At 46.1% G+C, this 18717-nt stretch overlaps 1 long non-coding RNA gene across 5 annotated transcripts in view; it reads left to right on the top strand.

Annotated features, from left to right (window-relative positions):
• LOC307197918 overlaps positions 1-18717 on the top strand; it is a 590209-nt gene that overhangs the window by 531105 nt on the left and 40387 nt on the right. For all 5 annotated transcript variants that reach the window (XR_013831543.1, XR_013831544.1, XR_013831545.1 and 2 more), the window contains 2 exons: positions 3832-4013; positions 6404-6476. This is a non-coding gene — a long non-coding RNA (uncharacterized lncRNA). The remainder of the gene's footprint in view (positions 1-3831; positions 4014-6403; positions 6477-18717) is intronic.

Genomic DNA, 18717 nt, shown 5'->3' with positions numbered 1-18717 from the left:
GCCACAGTTTATGCCCCATTGGTTAATAAGATCAGTTAAACCTCTCAGGGAGGGTGACAGAGCCTGGCACTCCGAGGTCACTGATGCGCCCGCAGTGGATACGGCCACTGAAGTATCGTCTTCTGCAGCCCCGTGTGCGGGCCCACTCCCACCTGACTACCTTCTTTGCTGGGGTGTGTGCTATTTTCCTATGGCTGCTGTAACAAATTAGCACAAACATAGTGGCTTAAACAACACAAGTTCACGGTCTTACGGCTCTGGAGGTCTGAAGTCTGAAATGGGTCTCGCGGGGATAAAAGCAAGTTGATGGCAGGGCTGTTCTCTTCCGGAGGCCCCAGGGCAGAATCTGTTTCTTGCTTTCCCAGCTTCTAGAGGTCCCTCTCTTTCCTTGGCCCTGGGCCCCTTTATCCATCTTCAAAACCAGCGAAGGTGGGTTGAGTCCTTCTCACGTCACATCTGTTTGACCTCTTCTGTTTCTAAGGACCCTTGTGACGGCATTGGAGGCATCCAGATCGTCGGGGATCATTTCCTTTCTCAAGGTCATTAACTTAACTCTCAAGGTCATCTGCAAAGTCCCTGTTGCCGTGTAAGGTAACATACTCACAGGCTCTGGGGATTAGGGTGTGGACTTTGGGGGCCGTCATCCTGCTTCCACAGACAATTTTGTAGTTTTGTGTGTGTGCGTGTGTGTGTGTGTGATTGAGGCAGTTAGAGATTACATTCTTTACACTTCTGCGTATTTGTTATTAAAATTTATACAATCTTGGATTTAGTTGATCCTCTGGTTCTGGACATTCAGGAAAGGTCTTGTGTTCTGAATTGTAACCTTTGGGCCAACAGGTGGGGAGACACTGGCCCAGAAGGGGACCCTCAGCTTCCTGTTAGCCTGGTGCTGATGTGTCTACGTAGCAAAGGCCTTAAATGTTAAAGGATGTCACAAGCTGTGAGTTCCATGTGAGGTCTGCATTTGTAGACTTGAATCTACGGTTTACTTTACCTGATTAAGACTCCTCTCTTGCTTATCATGGAGTGCGGTAAACTCGGAGGGGGGGGCTAAGGACTTTCCCAACACTTCTTTTAGGAGATGGGCCTGAGATATTGCATTAATAATCTCTGTGTTGTGTGTGCACTGGCTGAGGTCAGACCAGATCCTAGATTCTTAAACAAATCTGATGGACTCCTAAACATATGAGGCCATCTTGGAGAATCCAGCCAGGCTGCTAGAAGCCATTCCGGTTCTCCTAAAAGATAACCTGACATTTAGCAGGAACTAACAGGGAGAGAACGTAGAATTGGTCCAAGGGGTTGAAAGGAGGGAGGCAGAGGACAGTAGAAGAAGAGGGGGGAGGAAGGTATTTGCATGGGGGGAACCCAGGCAATAATTAAACCACAACTTCATCCTTGCAAATCTACCAGCATCTGCTCCCCAAATGCAGTCTTTTGTCTGAGGAGTAGATGGCGGATACTGGTACCTAGACACACTCTTCCCAGCTCTTTGCCCTTTAACAACCTGACCTTCTGGGCCTGGGCTCTGCATTGTTTGGGGAAGGTGTTTGGTAAGCCTCCACACACTTCATCCAGCCAGCCAGCCGCTTATTCAGTCAACGAACTCTTACCGAATAACCTCTAGGGGAAGAATCTGTGCTCGTTGCCGTGGAAATAAATTCACACAACAGAGTCTCAGTTCTCGAGTCACTTGCCAAAATTTTCACTCCTAGTCTCTCTAAGCATCTCTTTTGGCATATTTTTGTGACACTTACTGTGACTTAAGGAGTTTCTTTCGTGCTCATTTTCCATAATTGTTTTGGGTGTTTTGTTGCTTTTATTTTTAAGCGTATTCTTTAAGGTTTCAGTTAGAATGATTGTTTAGATCGTTGGAGACTGAGGCAAAGAGTAATAAAATAGTTTCTGGCCCTAGTTCTTTTTAAAACTTTCTCTTTTCTTTATCATGATGCGATGTTATCGTTTCATAAGGACTAGATAAAGACCATCCTGGCTGTTGTTAGAAAATTCACATTTAAATGATGAAAACGGGGTTTGCCAATATCACCCAGCCTTTGAGGATCCCATAGAAATTTGGCTTTTTGGGGAACTTTTATTGAAGTAGAGTTGATTTACAATATTGTGTTACACATTTGGCTGTTTAATTCCAAGACCCTGAAGAAGAAGGAGAAAGATCATGCTTTCTCCAGAATAATCACCCAAAAATGTTAGCAGGCCATGGGTGCCTACAAGTCTCACAATGAAATATTGCTTAACATATAGCTGATTCAATACAAACCCCAACCAACCGTACACATAATTTCATTAAAATAGTCATTTAACATAACGCTTTAGCAAAAGGAATGCTGATAGGCAATTAGTGTCCAGATGGTCCTTGTTGAATTTAACAACAGTCAGACATGAGGGGCTGGGGCTGGGTGCGGGCCCTGCAGACACCAGTGAGTGAAGTGGTTTGGAATGCACTCTCTGCGACATCTCTAGAGGGTTCTCTGAGTTATGTGACACCAGCCAGCCTGGCTGGAAGCTGAAAGATCCATTTCTCCGTTTCCTAGCTAACAGTTTTTTTTTTTTTTTTTTTTGCGGTACGCGGGCGTCTCACTCTTGCGGCCTCTCCCGTTGCGGAGCACAGGCTCCAGATGCGCAGGCTCAGCGGCCATGGCTCACGGGCCCAGCCGCTCCGCGGCATGTGGGATCTTCCCGGACCGGGGCACGAACCCGTGTCCCCTGCCCCGGCAGGCGGACTCTCAACCGCTGCGCCACTGGGGAAGCCCCGTAGTAGCTAACGTTTCAGAAGCAGGGTCTGTGCATGAGTTGTGACAGCTCCTCATCTTCCCAATTACTTTTGTAAAACTGACAGTGTTCTCCACTTTCATCATTTTTCACTTTTCTGAAAACGCGTCTCCAGACCCCAGCAATGCATTTAAAAAGTGAGTTTAAATATTTCAACAATGACGTTCAGCAAACTGGCGAGCGTGAGCCCGGAGCAAGAACCTCCTCGCTGATCCTCCTTCTTCCTAGGGCTTCTTCCCAGGCCAGGGCTCTCCGTCTGCGCTGTCTGCCTCAGCCTGTGAAACACGGCCCCCCGCCACCCTGTCCTGTGCCCGCCCGTGGTCCAGGCTCGCCCTTCAGGCTCCGGCTCCAAGGCAGACACGCAGCCCTAATTCAGTGCTACTCCAGCCCACATGTCACCCTTTCAGCCAGGGCCCGTGAGCAGCTACCCCCCACCAATTCCAAGACACCCTCATCTTCCCCACCCTCATGTTCCCTTCCTTAGGCCCAGGTAAGCCCCACCATCCTGGTCCCAGGTGGTCTGACATTTCTGGAGAAAGTGATGGAACAGAGCCAGTCGCCTTCACTACACACCCACGCTGCGCAGAGCCTTGTCAGTGTTCTCAGACGCTCTACAAATTTCCATTCCCCAGAGGCACCTCCACTGGGGAAGCCCGTACTGTGTGGTGCCTATGAACCACTGAAAAGCTCCTGAAGGATTCCACTGTGTTACAGCGTGTGAGTGTACGCACATGAGTGGGCTGATACGACAGTATCATATTTACTTCAGTTAAAAATCTTGATGTCAGCACACTGCCCAGATCACCCTTCTGTCCCCTCTACCGCCCAGGACAGCGCCTGGAATGTAGCACACGGACAGCATATCACCATCAGGAACGACGTCTTCAACCTGGTCTCAGGATGAGAAAAAAACGTAGACCAGAGCGGCGGCCGAATCACAGCCCACCGCCATCTGTAACTTGATAGTATTTGCGGTTATTGTTTCAGGACTATTTGTTACTGTAGCAAATTAACTAATACAGCCCTTGTTCCCCTTAGAGCTCAAGAAAAGAGCCAAACCTTTCCACCGCCCAAAAGGAGGTCACAGATTGTCGGGGGAAGCCGCTTGAGCCAAAAGAGCTGGAAGCTTTGCACACGGAGGGTGGACAGCAACTGGCCGGAGAGCCTCATGCAATGGGACAGGGGGACAGAGGCCAGAGGCCAGCGAGCATCATGATGGGGTGAGTCACATTTAGAACAGAAAGTGGCATAGGGCAGACACAGAACAAGACACAGAAAGCCACCTGGGATCCACTGGGGGACGTTCCCTAGTCCCCAGGGACATAAATTAACCCTAGAAGTGAAGAAGAGAGAAAAGCCTAAGGGGAAAGTTTATAACCTGGAATGTGACTACATTTTAAACCTGAATTAACTGAGACATTACATTACTGAATAGAACCCCTTACAAGTGGATCCATTAATTTTCTGTTATTAGAGGAAAATGTGGGCTTAAGGTAAGACTCAAATTGAGTTACGGAAAATGTAATAATGCTACCTTTTTGCACACCCACATTTTATAAAGTTTTTTTTTTTTTTTTGACTGTGAGTAAAAATCATACCTGTGACACACATAGACTGGCATATTTTCACAAGCCCTTGGTCTGAGGTATTTGAAAATTCAAGGGCTGGAGAGAAGTGAAGAATTCCCCCCGGGAAACTGACACAATAGATTAGAGATAAAAATCAAAGCGATTCTTCTTTTAGACCGAGTCTCCCCATGAAATAGGTGTGAGCCTTCACCTCAGAGGGGCTGGTTGCCAAGCAGTTGAGGTGCTGAATCTCCTTTTCTAGGAGTTACACTGATGCTGACAAATGCTCTTTTCAAATGATTGATTCCCCGACATGTGAGAATCTGAGTTAAGTCTGAACCTCAGAGCACAAGTTCAGAGCTGAGATAAAAAGCTCGCAAGCTCACCCCGCTTGGCCTTCTGCCCGGCTGGAGAGGCTTCCAGTCTCTGGAGCTGCCTTTGTGGACACGGGGAAGCAGAGGATGGTCTTTCTGGCAGCTCACACAGTGGCGACGGGCCCCGTACCCATCAAGATAAATGTTTACAAGCTCTTTTTGCCTCAAGCGTGAGTTGCCAACATGGCAACCCATCCATTTGAGAACAACTGGCTAGGAGGTAGAGACTGGCCAACAGCTGTAACCAAAGGCATCGTCTCCCCTGAAATAAAGGAGTCCCTCAGGGAAGTCTCCAAAGGACCACGTGATTAGCTTAGATCCAAATATTCGCAATACAAATTTATGAGTTAAATGTTTTATTATTTCAGTGATGGTGAACATTTTCCGAGCTCAAGTGTTGAAGGGAATTATTCTTTTTTTTTTTTTTTAATTGAAGTACAGTTGATTTACCATGTTGTGTTAGTTTCAGGTGTACAGCAAAGTGATTCAGTTATACATATATAAATATCTATTCTTTTTCAGATTCTTTTCCCTTATAGGTTATTACAAAATATTGAGTATTGTTCCCTGTGCTCTACAGTTGGTCCTTGTTGTTTATCTATATTATGTGTATTAGTGTGTATGTGTTGATTCTAAACCTGATTGTGTGAAGGCAACTGGAGAGTTCACTTAAGCACACGCATGTGGCGAGTTTGCCACGATTGTGGTGACTTTGTGACCAGAACTGAAAAGATGTGGCCAAGTTCTCCATCTCACCACCACTCCTTACTCCATTCAGATTCTCTGTTTTATAAACTGAGAATCAAAGCATTAGCAAAAGGAGCGGAAATAGTAAATGGAGATTTTGGAGACGGAGAAAAAGAGACAGTTATTCCAGGACTGGAAAAATGACTTGCAGACACCACTGTGAAGTTTTTCTAACGTTGATACGTCGTAAAGGGACAGAACGGGAAGGGCTTTCTTCAGAGCCTTGGAGGGAGATGTCACTACCTCAGAATGTCCCCCTGGGCTCACCTGAGCTCTATAGACTGACATAGAAACAGCCAAGACAGTTGGGGTTTATCCCCTATGAGTGTCACGTGGTGCATCTCAGGGAATGAGCAGATTACCGGAGAAAGCACTGCCTAGGGAGGAGTAATATAAATACCATCTCAATACCAGATCATCAGTGACCCAGCTGGTGTCTTCGACCACAGGGGATAATTTGGGTTGATCCCTCCGCATCCTTGGTTAATATTCCCCACATGTATCTTCAAAGATTTTTAGGTTTAAAGAACACGTAGCCCATAACCTTGAGACAGTGTGGCTTAACCCAGAAATCGGGACTCACCAGCTCCCTGCTCTAACCAGCTCAGGATGACCTCACTGGGGACACACCTGTTCCAGGTGCATACAGCTGGGAACAGGGCTGAGCCCAGCCCTGCTGGGGGCTGGAGGGGAGGAGAGAAGGTAGGGACCTACATCTTCAGGAGCCCCTACACGTCCCGTGATGAAGAGCACACCCCACGCCCGGGCTGTGGCGTCCCAGAGCTGCGTGGATTTGAAGCGGGGGCTCCAGCACAGAGGAGTATGCCACTGATTTCAGTGGATGGATGCCAGTCAGAATAAAAGGCAAGGAAAGTTCTGTATCACTGTAATAACCATGTAATAATCCTGCTTCTTGGACAGCGGTTGCCCTAACACGGACTGGGTGTTACTGCCAAGCTCCTGTGAGGACCTGGACCACGTCTTACCTGCTCAGGTAGGTGCCCAGGAAGGACATACCGAGCAGATGGGTGTATACATGCATGCCGGAGCATATGCCCTTCTTCACGGTAAGACAAGTCCTCAGCCCCTCTCAAGACAGCCCCCACCATTATTAAACAGCGTGAGCATTAGAAAATCCTCCTCTATATCAAACATAAATACAAACACACGAAGTGCAAAGGATGAACCAATTTCATTTCAGTTACAGAAACTAAGAATTAAATATTAATGATAATGCTGCCTCACAAGGCATATTTCCACCAGCCTGCAGGATTTCTCCAGTTGGATGTCCCCAAGAAAAAGGATTATGGGAGAGACTCAAAAAAATCCCCCAGGTCCTAAGGGTGCCTACCACAAAATGATATATTTTTTCTACTAATGGTAAGAAATATGCAAAAATGCATGTCGGTCTCTTTTGTTTCCAAGCAAAGTATGCCAAAGGTCACTGCCCCCTTTGGAATGAAGCCATCCTTGCATGGAAGGAAGAGCATAACATATAGAGGTCCCTTGCTTTTGTTGGGGAATCTTTCCATTTCAGCCTAGAGGTCATGTTTATTTAAAGCGAGGACTGTCTCTTTGTCTGGGGCAAACAGGATTTGCCGAAGGGGAGAGACTGGCAGGATGAGGTCTACTGTCGTGGCTCCCAAGCCAGTTGCCCATTGAAAGCATCTGGCACCTCTCAGCATCCGTGCCAGAGGCTCTCTCCAGGCAGGGTCTGCGTATCTGTGTGCTTAACAGTTTCTCGGGTGACGGGGCAGGGCAGGGGGGCGTTGGTCAGGGCTGAGAACACTGGTGAAGCTGTGAGTTCATTTTGTCTCCCGCATCGCCCTTGGACAATGTGGGAGAGACGAAGGGCTGGGAATTCATTCGTCTGGAGAACGAGGGCCTCACCCGCTCTGGTGATAACCCCTGACCTGGATGAGCAACACCTTCTTGGGCTCAGGACCACTCCCAGAACGGAACTTCCCACATTTACACGGAGGGCTGAGGCACTGGGGGTGGAATCTAAATATTATCAGATGTCCACTTAGAAGGGATTCCGTAGGAATAGGAAGTCTTACTGGATCTTTTAATTCTTGCTGCCCTGACATTTTATGTTATTAAATAATTAGAGGATGGTCTATAGAACAGGGTGGGGGTCATCTTTGATCTGGGCAGATCCCCAAACTCAACTGAAAATCACAGTGTGCACACGTGTGTTCCCTAGGGTCCTGGAGCGCCTGTCTCTCGTCCTGAATTCTCTAGGTCGGCAGCTGGCCCCATGATGCTTCCCCCAGTCCTAGAAGCCAAAGCCAGTGGAGTTAGCTGCTGCCCCTTTCTCAGACCAGCCCCCCTTTCGGCATCCCTCCCACCTTATCAGCCTCTTCCTTGCCTCGTTGCTCCCTCTACTGCCCCCGAGACCATGCCTCCCAGTAGCTAAAAATGTCTCAGCCCCATCACTGCCACCTGAAAATGCTTCCAAGCTTTCCAGGAAATGGAAATCCTCCGGGGCGCTCATGAATGGTTTAGCTCCTTCGGTCTCGACATAGAAAGAATGAATCAGAATCTCCAGGGAAGATTCTGGAAATCTGAAGTATTTCACCCGGCCCCAGGTAATTCTCACGTCCATGCATAATGGAGAACTACCTGTGAATTACAGGGTGGAGGCAGTGACCCAAGGAAGCGTAGAAGGCCCTCTGGGCCCAAGCCTCTGCCTCCTTCTCTGTGTGACTTCTCACTCTCCCTTGGGTCCCCTCACATAACAGGTGTTCATGTAGACACTTGTTGAATGAATCAGCTACTGAGTCACAATTTATGGTCCAGCAACTGATCTATTTATAGTTCTCCACATATATCATGCTGGTTTTCATCTCCACCCTTGTTCTTTTTCACCTGTCATCCACACACTCCTGTCAACAATCTGGGATGACTCCTCCTCTGTGCTCTGGCGATACGATGGTGCCTGGAGGGGCCTCTATACTGACCAGATATATGTTTCTATTCATGTGATGTTTCCCATTAAAATGAGCTTCCTTAGGACGGGAACCTTTTCCCCCACCTGCACGTCTTCAGCGACTGCACAGTACTCAGCACACAGTAGATGCTACGTAAACATTTATGCATTGGTGTGTGGGTATCCACAGCCATCCCAGCCAATCAACCCTATATGCGCAGCTCTCCAGAGGAAACTACGGTCCAAACTGCTTAAGTGACTTTCATAGGTGACACAGCAAAAGAAAAGAATAACCAGTACTCAAAAAAGGTGTGATATTTTGTGCTTTCAAGAATACCCTCAGAATTCTTAGCAGGACAAAAATGAGGAGACACGTCAGTATCCCAGGATAAAATGACAGAGTGCTCGCGATGGCGCCAGGGGCCCGGAACCAAGGCCAGGGAGGTATAGAGAGACTTGCTCTAGCTGCAGGTGAGAGATGTCCCCGCAAGCCTCGTCCGCCCCAAACCTGCCCTTGCCACCATGGTCCCATCGCCTCTGCTGGAAGCCAGCCCTCCAGAGCCACCGAGCCAGCGCCCATGGACAGGAGCTCACACGGCTGGCCCTGCCTGGAGGCTAATCAAGCAGGAGGGGAGCCCGCGAGAAAAGAAAAGGGGCCCTTGAGTTTCAAATTGTCTCCATAAAATTAATAGTAAAAGAGGCTTGAAATGACAAGGCTTACAGTCTTAAAGCATGATAGGAACAGCTGATTAGAACATGTACATACACATAAGCTTATATATGTATATAAATTATATAAGCTCAATAAGTAATATATACCACATATACATGTATGCACACATATTAATATAGTATGTATTAATATAATAATATCAGTATATATTATTATATTATACGTTACTTTATATATTAATATATCGATATCACTTATTAAGCACTGCCTATGTACCTGGTACCATGATCAGCACATAGGGTCATTTAATTATTATTTAATCAGATCGTTAGAACAATCCTCTACTGGGGAGGTGTTATATGCTACGTTAGTGGGAAACCTGGAGGTCAGGGAGACCAGGTGACTTGCCTAAGATCTCACAAGTAGTATGTATGAACCTGGGATTTAAACCTGAATCTGACAAGTTCAAAGCCCAAACACTAAACCAGTGTGAGGGTGACAATGATGACGGTGATGATGGTGGTGGTGGCGGTGGTACTGATGAGGGTGATGATGTTGACAATGATGATGATGACGATGATGATGGTGGTGGTGGCGGTGGTACTGATGAGGTGATGATGTTGACAATGATGATGACGATGATGACGGTGATAACGGTGGTGATGATGTTGGTCATGGCGATGTTAGCGATGATGATTCTATTAAGCCCTCGCTATGTGCTGGGCACTGTTCTAAGCACTTTAAAGTAATAACTCATTCAGTCCTCACAGTGGCCTATTTTTGCTCCCATATTGGAGATGAGAAAACAGAGGCACACCTTTCCAAGTTTACACAGCAGGTGAGTGACAGAGCAGGTACTAAAACCTAGGCTATCTAGCTCCAATGCCTGGTTCAAATATTGTGCTGCACTCCCTCTCATAATATGAATATGAATTCATAGTATATAATATTATATATATATATATATATACACACAATGGAGTATCATTCAGCCATGAGAGAGAAGGAGATTCTGCCATCTGCGACATGAGTGGACCTTGAGGGCATGATGCTAAGTGAAATAAGTCAGACAGAGAAAGACAAATACTGTATGATCTCACTTATATGTGGAAACTGTAAGAGCTGAACTCGCAGAAACAGAGTCGAGTGGTAGTTACCAGGGCTGGGGGCGGGGGAATTAGGGAAATGTTGTTTTACGGGTCCAAACTCAGAGTGAGAAGATAAGTCCTGGAGAGCATAGTCGTTATAGCCAAAAGGCTACATTATAAACTGCAAACTTGCTAAGAGATTACATCTTAATTGTTCTCACCACAAAAAGAAATGATAATTATGTGACATGATAGAGGTGTCAGCTAATGCCATCGCGGTGGTAATTATCTTGCGACATATAAATGCATCAGATCAATACATGGTCCACCTTAAACTTACACAACGTCATATGTCAATTACAGCTCAATTTTTTAAAATCCTGATAAAACATGAAGGGATGTGATACCTCACTGTAGTTTTGATTTGCATTTCTCTAATGATTAGTGATGTTGAGCATCCTTTCATGTGCTTTTTGGCAATCTGTATATCTGCTTTGGAGAAATGTCTATTTAGGTCAGCCAGTGGGAAACAGCCGCATAGCACAGGGAGATCAGCTCAGTGCTTTGTGACCACCTAGAGGGGTGGGATAGGGAGGGTGGGAGGGAGACGCAAGAGGGAGGGGATATGGGGATATATGTATACGTATAGCTGATTCACTTTGTTATACAGCAGCAACTAACACAACATTGTAAAGCAATTATACTCCAATAAAGATGTTAAAAAAAAATGAAGGGATGAAACTGGCTCGTTATGAGAGCCACTTTTCCAAAAAAATTAAGGGAGGGTCCAGACTTGGAGATCACATATCTGGGGGTAGGGATCTTCTGGAGAAGTTGGAATCTTTGATGTCTGCCTATCAAGGGACACTGTTGGCTACATGTGGGAGGACTTGGAAAAGCTGGGCAGAAAGGAAATGTTCCTTTCAGTTGCTCCTTCAAAAGTGGCTTTTACGATAAAGCCCAAGCCGGGGCATTTCCCCCACAGGGCCTCCCACCAGGCCAGCACGTGCCCTGCAGTGACTGTGCCCACAGCAGGTGCCCTGGAGTGGCCAGGCTAGTGGCCGGTGTTCCCCGCACCCCCGGACCCCAGTCCCCTTGCCTGGGTGGAGGTATGGAGCACAGGCTCCAGCCTGAGGAGGGGCGGCAGGTGAAGCCACGGGGGACCAACAGGAAAGAAGGCAGAGAGGGTCCGTCGCCACGGCAGCCATCCTGCCCGATCACAGTGCTGACGGGGCACCTGCCACGTCATTCTCCAGTTGGCAACTTGGTGCCTATGTGGCTTGAACTAGAGGGAGCACTGATGTGTGTGCACGTGTTTGCCTGTGATGTGCGTGTGCAATGCGCCCTGGCACACACGTGAGGAGCGTCCATGGGGCTCGGTGCAGGGAGCTCTCACGTGGTCTCCAACTGTGCACAGGTCCACAAAACTCCTTTTATACCCCTGACTAACCTGGGGTTTGAGGGATAGGATGTGGAATTTTCTGGTTAAAGAATTCCCTTAAGAGATACTTTACATACTCTTGAAAGTTTTCCAGGCTCTTACAGCATTTTAAACAAAGTAAAGTAATAAATGGTTAATAAACACATTTCAGAAGAACAAAGAGGCAGAAAAACAATGAAAACAGAAACTTGTCACCAGCAGCAGGCAGCTAGAAGGGTCACAGGCATTGGGCATTTTCCCTTCCTGCCTATTTTCTGTTCATTTCGGTTTAACAACAGTTGTGATCAGAACAGAGACACAAGTTTGCAACAGGCTTCTTTCATTAGCATATTGCAAGCACTTTCTCAGTTGCTTTATCTCCATAAATGTTATTTAAATATATTCTATTATTATGCCCATAATTGCATATCAATTCTAGAGAAAGTAGAAAAACGTTAAGCAAAAGGAAAAAATAAAACTGAATTATAACCCCAACACAAAAATAAGTGCTATTATCATTTTTGCATGCATTCATTTAGTGTGCACGGAAGAAGGGCTAATACACATATAGATACATGTCCATAGATGTAGCTATGGCTCACTTTACTCATTGTGTATATTTGGAATATAGGCAAAATGGAATCATAAGTCATACACCATCTTTATCTGAATAAAATGCCATTAAATGTTGATTTTTGTTTAGTGGCTAAGTTCACTTCCATTTGTATCGGGGAAAGACAAAAAAATGAGTAATTATGAAGGAGCTCATTTGCTCCATCATCTCTCTCTCTCTCTCTCCTATTCTATCATCTATCTACCATCTATCTATCTATCTATCATCTATCTATCTATCTTCTATCTATTATCTTTCTATCATCTATCTATCTATCTTCTACCTATCTATCATCTATCTATCTATGTATCTATCAATCTAGCTATCATCTATCATCTATCTATCATCTATCTATCATCTATCTATCTATCTTCTATCTATCTATCTATCTTCTATCTATCATCGATCTATCTATGAGTCTATCATCTATCTATCTATGTATCTATCATCTATCTATGAATCTATCTATCATCTATCTATCTTCTATCTACCTATCTTCTATCTATGTATCTATCTTCTATCTATGTATCTATCATCTATCTATCTATCTATGTATCTATCATCTATCTATGAATCTATGAATCTATCTACCATCTATCTATCTATCTTCTATCTATCTATCCAGCTATCTATCTTCTATCTTCTATTTATCTATCTATCTATCTATGTATCTATCATCTATGTATCTATCATCTATCATCTATCTATCTTCTATCTCTCTTCTATCTATCATCTATCTATCATCTATCTTCTATCTATCATCTATCTATCTTCTACCTATCTATCTATCTGTCTTCTATCTATGTATCTATCTATCTTCTATCTATGTATCTATCTGTCATCTATCTATCTATCTATCATCTATCATCTATCTTCTATCTATCTATCTATCATCTATCTATCTTCTATCTATCTATCTGTCTATCTTCTATCTATCTATCTATCTATCTATCATCTACCTATCTATCATCTATTTATCTATGTATCTATCTATCATCTATCTATGTATCTATGTATCTATGTATCTATCATCTATCTATGAATCTATGAATCTATCTATCTATCATCTATCTATCTGTCTATCTTCTATCTATTTATCTATCATCTATCTTCTATCTGTGTCTATCTTCTATCTATCTATCTATCATCTATCTATCTTCTATCTATCTATCTATCTATCATCTACCTATCTATCATCTATCTATCTATCTATCATCTATCTAAATTCTTTCAGGTTCCAGGGCTTATTTTAAGTATCAGTTCTCTTCCTCCTGCTGTGTACATGCTCCCGTCCTGTGTTGCTGACATACTGGTCCTTTACTTGCAAGTTCCCCAGCCCACACCCTGTGAGGCAGATGTGAAAACCCAGGTAATAGGTCAGAACCCTGCCCTGGACCGCATGACAGGGCAGTGGCCAAGCTAGAATTGATTTGTTTTGAAAAGGCCCATTTCACCTCCAAACCCTGCTTTCGCCATAAATCCACTGTGCTTCTCCAATTATTCTGTCATTCATCCCCTCTGCTCACTGGGTGAGAGATGCACAGTGTGTGTTCTGTGTTACACACTCAGAAGATGCCATAAAAGGCACTTGAGCTTCAGGCCTCACCTATAAGTTATTTGTATCCTTCGATGAATAAATACCTGGTGTTGAAATTTACAATATAAGTAACTGACAAAGTATTAATATGGAGACTACAGGGGAAACTCTAGTAAATCAGCAAGACAAAGGAAATAAGACCCAACAGTAAACAACAAACGCTAGGAACAGCTAATAAGGATCAGAGAACTGCGCAGATGCACTACTAAAACAATGTATCTTGAGACGCACAACTTTTATGGCCAATTGTCAGAGATGGAATGTCATGTGATGATCAGGGCTATGGAGGAAACTCAGTTGCTGGCGGGACTGAGCATTGCGGCTGAAGTTTTGGAAAACAACTGGGAAGTTTCTAGTGACAAAGAGAACATTTCTTCATCTGACCTAAAATTTATCTCCCATATTTGCTTTCATGGAGAAAGAGAAACTTCCGCAGAGACGCAAACAAAAAATAAACTGAAGCATGTCAACCGCAACATTACTTTGGTAACAGAAATAATCTAAGTGGCCATTAGGAGAAGAGACGATAAATTGGGGAGAGACCGACAGTGTGTGCTCTCTATCGGTTAAAAGGAAGGACCGTGAAATGTGAATCCACGCAGCAGCCCCAAGACAGCAGGAGTAAGAACAGGAGGAGCTGGATGGAGCACCCGCAAAATACGCTCGATGGTGTTTAAACACAGGTGATGACGCCTCTTGGGAAGAAGGCTGACATCGAGCGCAGAGGATGAGAAATCAAAATAAATAAAAACTCGTCCTTGCCTGACGGCAGTGGTTTGTCCAAACTGATGATCAGAGTCAATCCGGTTCTGCGGATCTAAGGATCAAGGCAAGGATCAGTATTTGATATGAATTGGTTGCCTCTAGCCGCGAAAGACCCCGGGCTTGTGCTCTGTGTCCCAGTCATCACCCAGGCTAGGGGGTGGATTCTGCTCAATTGACATTGTTTTTCTGCCTTTCTCAACAATCATATGTGAAGTATCGACTTGACCTATTTTGTTTCCAAAAGAACAAAAAATAAGAAAAGTGGCAGACTAAGACACAAGTAGCTGCCTCAGCTGACGCCAGGGCGCCTGCCGCAAAGCCTCTGAAACACCCGTGTGAAAGGAGTACCAGGCCCCAATGACTCTGATTTGACCCTGCCTTTTGCAGGGCCTGCTTGTTGGAAGGATTCATCTTGCATAGAAATTATTTGTGCTTTAGCTGCCGGCCAGATGCTCTCTACTCTTCATCCAGCAAGAAGCCCAGACCACCATCGCTACTCACTTACACAGGACATAAGTGACAGTGTTACCAGGACAGATGCAGTCTGTTTGCTGCTTTCCATCTGGTTTTTAAATCACTCAAAGAAAGCTCTAAAGACATGTTTTAATGCTGCATGAAATACACAGAGGAGAAAAGGGGCTTGGGCTTCCGCACATTTGTTATTTCGTTACTTGTGTTGCCTCCATGGAATAAAAATCACAAAGTCGTTTCCCCAATTCTTCTGACCTCTGAACACTCGTTGTAACCTCTTAAATTTGATGTCTTCTTCCTAAACGTCCTCTCTGAAATTGTCCGACAATTCACTCTCCAGGCAGCTCTGACAGGGAACGGGCACGTTTCTGCTCCCAACAGCTCAGCGTGGCTGAGGGCAGAACTTGTGGAAACATGCACTGAATCAGGTGTGAGAAGGAAATACAGGGTCTGAGCTGGCACTGTGCGGTCCACGTCACTCGCCTCCGACCAACAGTAGCGACCGTTGCATCCTTAGCTCTTGCCTCACGTGCTAAATGGCTCCATGACCTTTGTTCAGGCTCTTCCCCTGAGCCCCCGCCCCCTCCTGCTGACTCCCACCCCCTTGCCTGGCCCCCTCAGTCATGGCCGCTGAGCCCATCAACAGATTTACTGAGTTCTCGCTCTGTATGGGGCCAGCGCACGGTGGTGAGTCTCTAGCTCTGAACGAAGCAGCCTTCCAGGGCTCTGATCTCACGGAGTTTACCTTTTGTAAGGGGTGAGAGACAAAGAAAACCAGACCAATGAATAAACAAGACCATCATCATAAGCAATAAATGCTATGAAGAGAATAAAGACAGCTATTGGGACTCACTGGGAGAAAAGAAATAAGGGAAGACATTTTTGACCAGTGGTCAGGTAGGAAACATTTGAACTGGAGCCTCAAAGATGAAAAGAATCCAGGTGTGGGAAAACGTGGGGGAAAGTGGATTCAGGCAGAAGGCACTGCGAGTGCAAAGGCCCTGAGGTGGACCAGCTTGGCACGGTCAAGAAACAAGAAGGTCAAATTGGCGGAGGTGTCCCGCCAATAGCCCAGTGGCCCATTTCCAGGTCCCCTCATGAGCCGTCTGGTGACCCCCCAGCCTGGAGGTCATGGCCCCGAGTGCACTCCCATGGCCTGGTTTGCTGAGAATAATAAAAATCACTAACAGGTGTGGAGCAGTTACCAGGTGTCAGACCCCATGCCCTCAACAGCATTTTCTGATTTAATTCTCACCATCACCATTCTGTCCAAGAGGAGCCAAAGCCAGGGAATATAAGCCATTGACCCACGTAGAAGAGGCAGGAGTCTCTATGGGAACCCAAGTTTCCCTGACTCCTAAGTCCTGTGCTTACCTCCTGGGCCGGGCGCTTGAAAACATCCTATGTGAGGAAGGGGCCGGGCAGTCAGGAGGGAGCCGCTGAGCCCCCTGTGGCCAGCAGGGGTCGGGGAAGAACTGACCCACCTGCTTCCCAGTGTGTGTATCTAGGTCACTTGACCTCACCTCCTGGTCCAAAGTGTTCGTGTCCCAGGTGAGGTCAACACCGGGTCCATGGGCCCTCTGGGTGAACCGGGGAAACGTACTTCAGGGACAAGCCTTTCATCGGGACGGCAGCCAAGCATGTGGGGAAGGCTCCCACTGGAGACTCCAAGCCCTAGACTATGCCGTTTGGTTTCATTGTTCTGCAAAGGGCCGAGTAGTAAGCACTTTAGACCTTGCAGGGCACTCAGTGTCTCCACTCTGCTCTGGTTGTGGGAAAGCAGCCCGAGACCCTACAAATGAGGGTGGGACTGGGTGCCAGTGACACTTGACCTCACGGGCTGCGGGCTGGATTTGACCCTCAGACCACAGCGCTCCAGCCCTGGGTCCACAAGAGGCACCTCCCTGACTCAGAAGGATCCTGGCCTCTGGAGTTACCCCATGGAAGGCCACCTTCTGAACACCTGCGCTGTAAGAAACCACTCCCCTGGGGTTAAGACACAGATTCACTGCAGACATTGTCTACCCCAACTAGAATGGTTTCTTCTTTGATGCCTCTTTTACTGTTTTGTAGCTTTTTATTTTCCATCACACATGCATTCTTATCAATGCTATCCCTTGAGATCTGGTTGTTTGCTACAAAGTGGTTTCCATTTTGAATGGCCCCCTTATTAGAAAACCATCGATTACTGGAAACTTTGAAATAAGAAATGAGCCTGTACCGTCTTCCTGCCTCAGCCAATCCAGCCCATCCGCTGTCTCCTCTGAACCTCACTGAATGTTTTCTAGTGTGATTGTATGCAGCAAATTGTTATAATTAGGAGCAAAGAGTAAAAAGCGTTGCTCCAACTTTAATTAAATTTGAATTAAATGAGGTTGGTTCTTGCTGAGGTTTCATTTCTGCCAAGGGTTGGGGAGCTTGTGATCCACCAATCTAATGAGCACATGAGGAGTCCACAGGGAAGATCCTTTGATGACGTGGGACCATTTCCACCCACCGTAAATATGTCTCCTGGCTCAAGAAGTAACTGATAATCCTCGGGGGACTCCCAGGGCACCTCAGGTAGGAAATGTGCTTCCATGAGCAAAAATCGACCAAACTTCAGAAGATCTGTCATTTTTCTCATCCTCCAAATCAGCCCGCAGAAGACAGCTGTGCAGTTACACCCCATGAAATGCCGGGGCACAGAGGGGCCTGAGGAGAACACGAGAAGTGGGGTGCAGCAAAGCAGTCACGGGGGTCCTTGCAGGAAACCATTCGTGTGTCCTGCCTTCACGGGCTTGGTCTAAATGTGGCCTGTGAGCCGGGGCCTTCGGGGCTCACTCTTTTTTCAACCCCTCCCAACTCATCTCTGCAGGATCGGTGCAGGTACAGCGGGAACCCTACTCCAGCATCCGTATGTCAAAGACTTGCAGCTCCTTGTTTTGAGTATTTTAAGTCTTTTGTAAAGCATATGGCTTTGTCACTGCCGACACATCCACATCCTAATTCCTGGAACCTGGGAACATCGACTTCTATGGCAAAAGATGGAAGCAAGCTAAAGATGCCGAGAGAAGGCTGTTATCCTGGATCACATGGGCGAGCCCTAAATGCAGTCGTATGAAGGCTTATAAGATAGACACACAGAGGAGAAGGCAAAGTAAAGAAAGAGGCAGAGACCGGAAATGATGCTTCCCCAAACCAGCAAACACCGGCAGCGCCCGGAAGCTGGAAAAAGCAGGAAGAATCCTCCCCTGGGGTCTCCAGAGGGAGCCCAGCTCCGCTGACACCTTGATGTTGTATGTCTGGCCTCCAGAGCTGGGAGAGAATAAAGTTTTGTTGTTTTAAGCCCCCGGTTTGTGATAATTTGTTACCCAAGCGCCCGGAAATGAATGCACTCGTTCTCCAAAAATTGATTTAAAAATCACCATTATTCAATCAATAAATGTACCCATATCCTGCCTTAATGAGACGTCACCCCTTGCCGAGCACCGCCCCACGCACTGTCACACGTGATGACATTTAGCTCCCTCAGTATAACCACTCCCAGCACCCCCGTTTCACAGTCGAGGAAACTGAAGCTCAGAAAGGGGTATAAGTTGCTCAAGGTCACCCAGCAAGTGGCAGAGTCAGAGCTCAGATCTGGGTTGGCCTTTATCCAACCCCTCCCCCTTAACGATGTCCCTGGAGCTCCGTG

This window comes from Stenella coeruleoalba (genome assembly GCF_951394435.1).
Source record: "Stenella coeruleoalba genome assembly, chromosome: 15".
NCBI classification, from domain to species: Eukaryota; Metazoa; Chordata; class Mammalia; order Artiodactyla; family Delphinidae; genus Stenella; species Stenella coeruleoalba.
The sequence above is the reverse complement of the archived record's forward strand: the minus strand, read 5'-3'. Positions and strand labels throughout refer to the sequence as shown.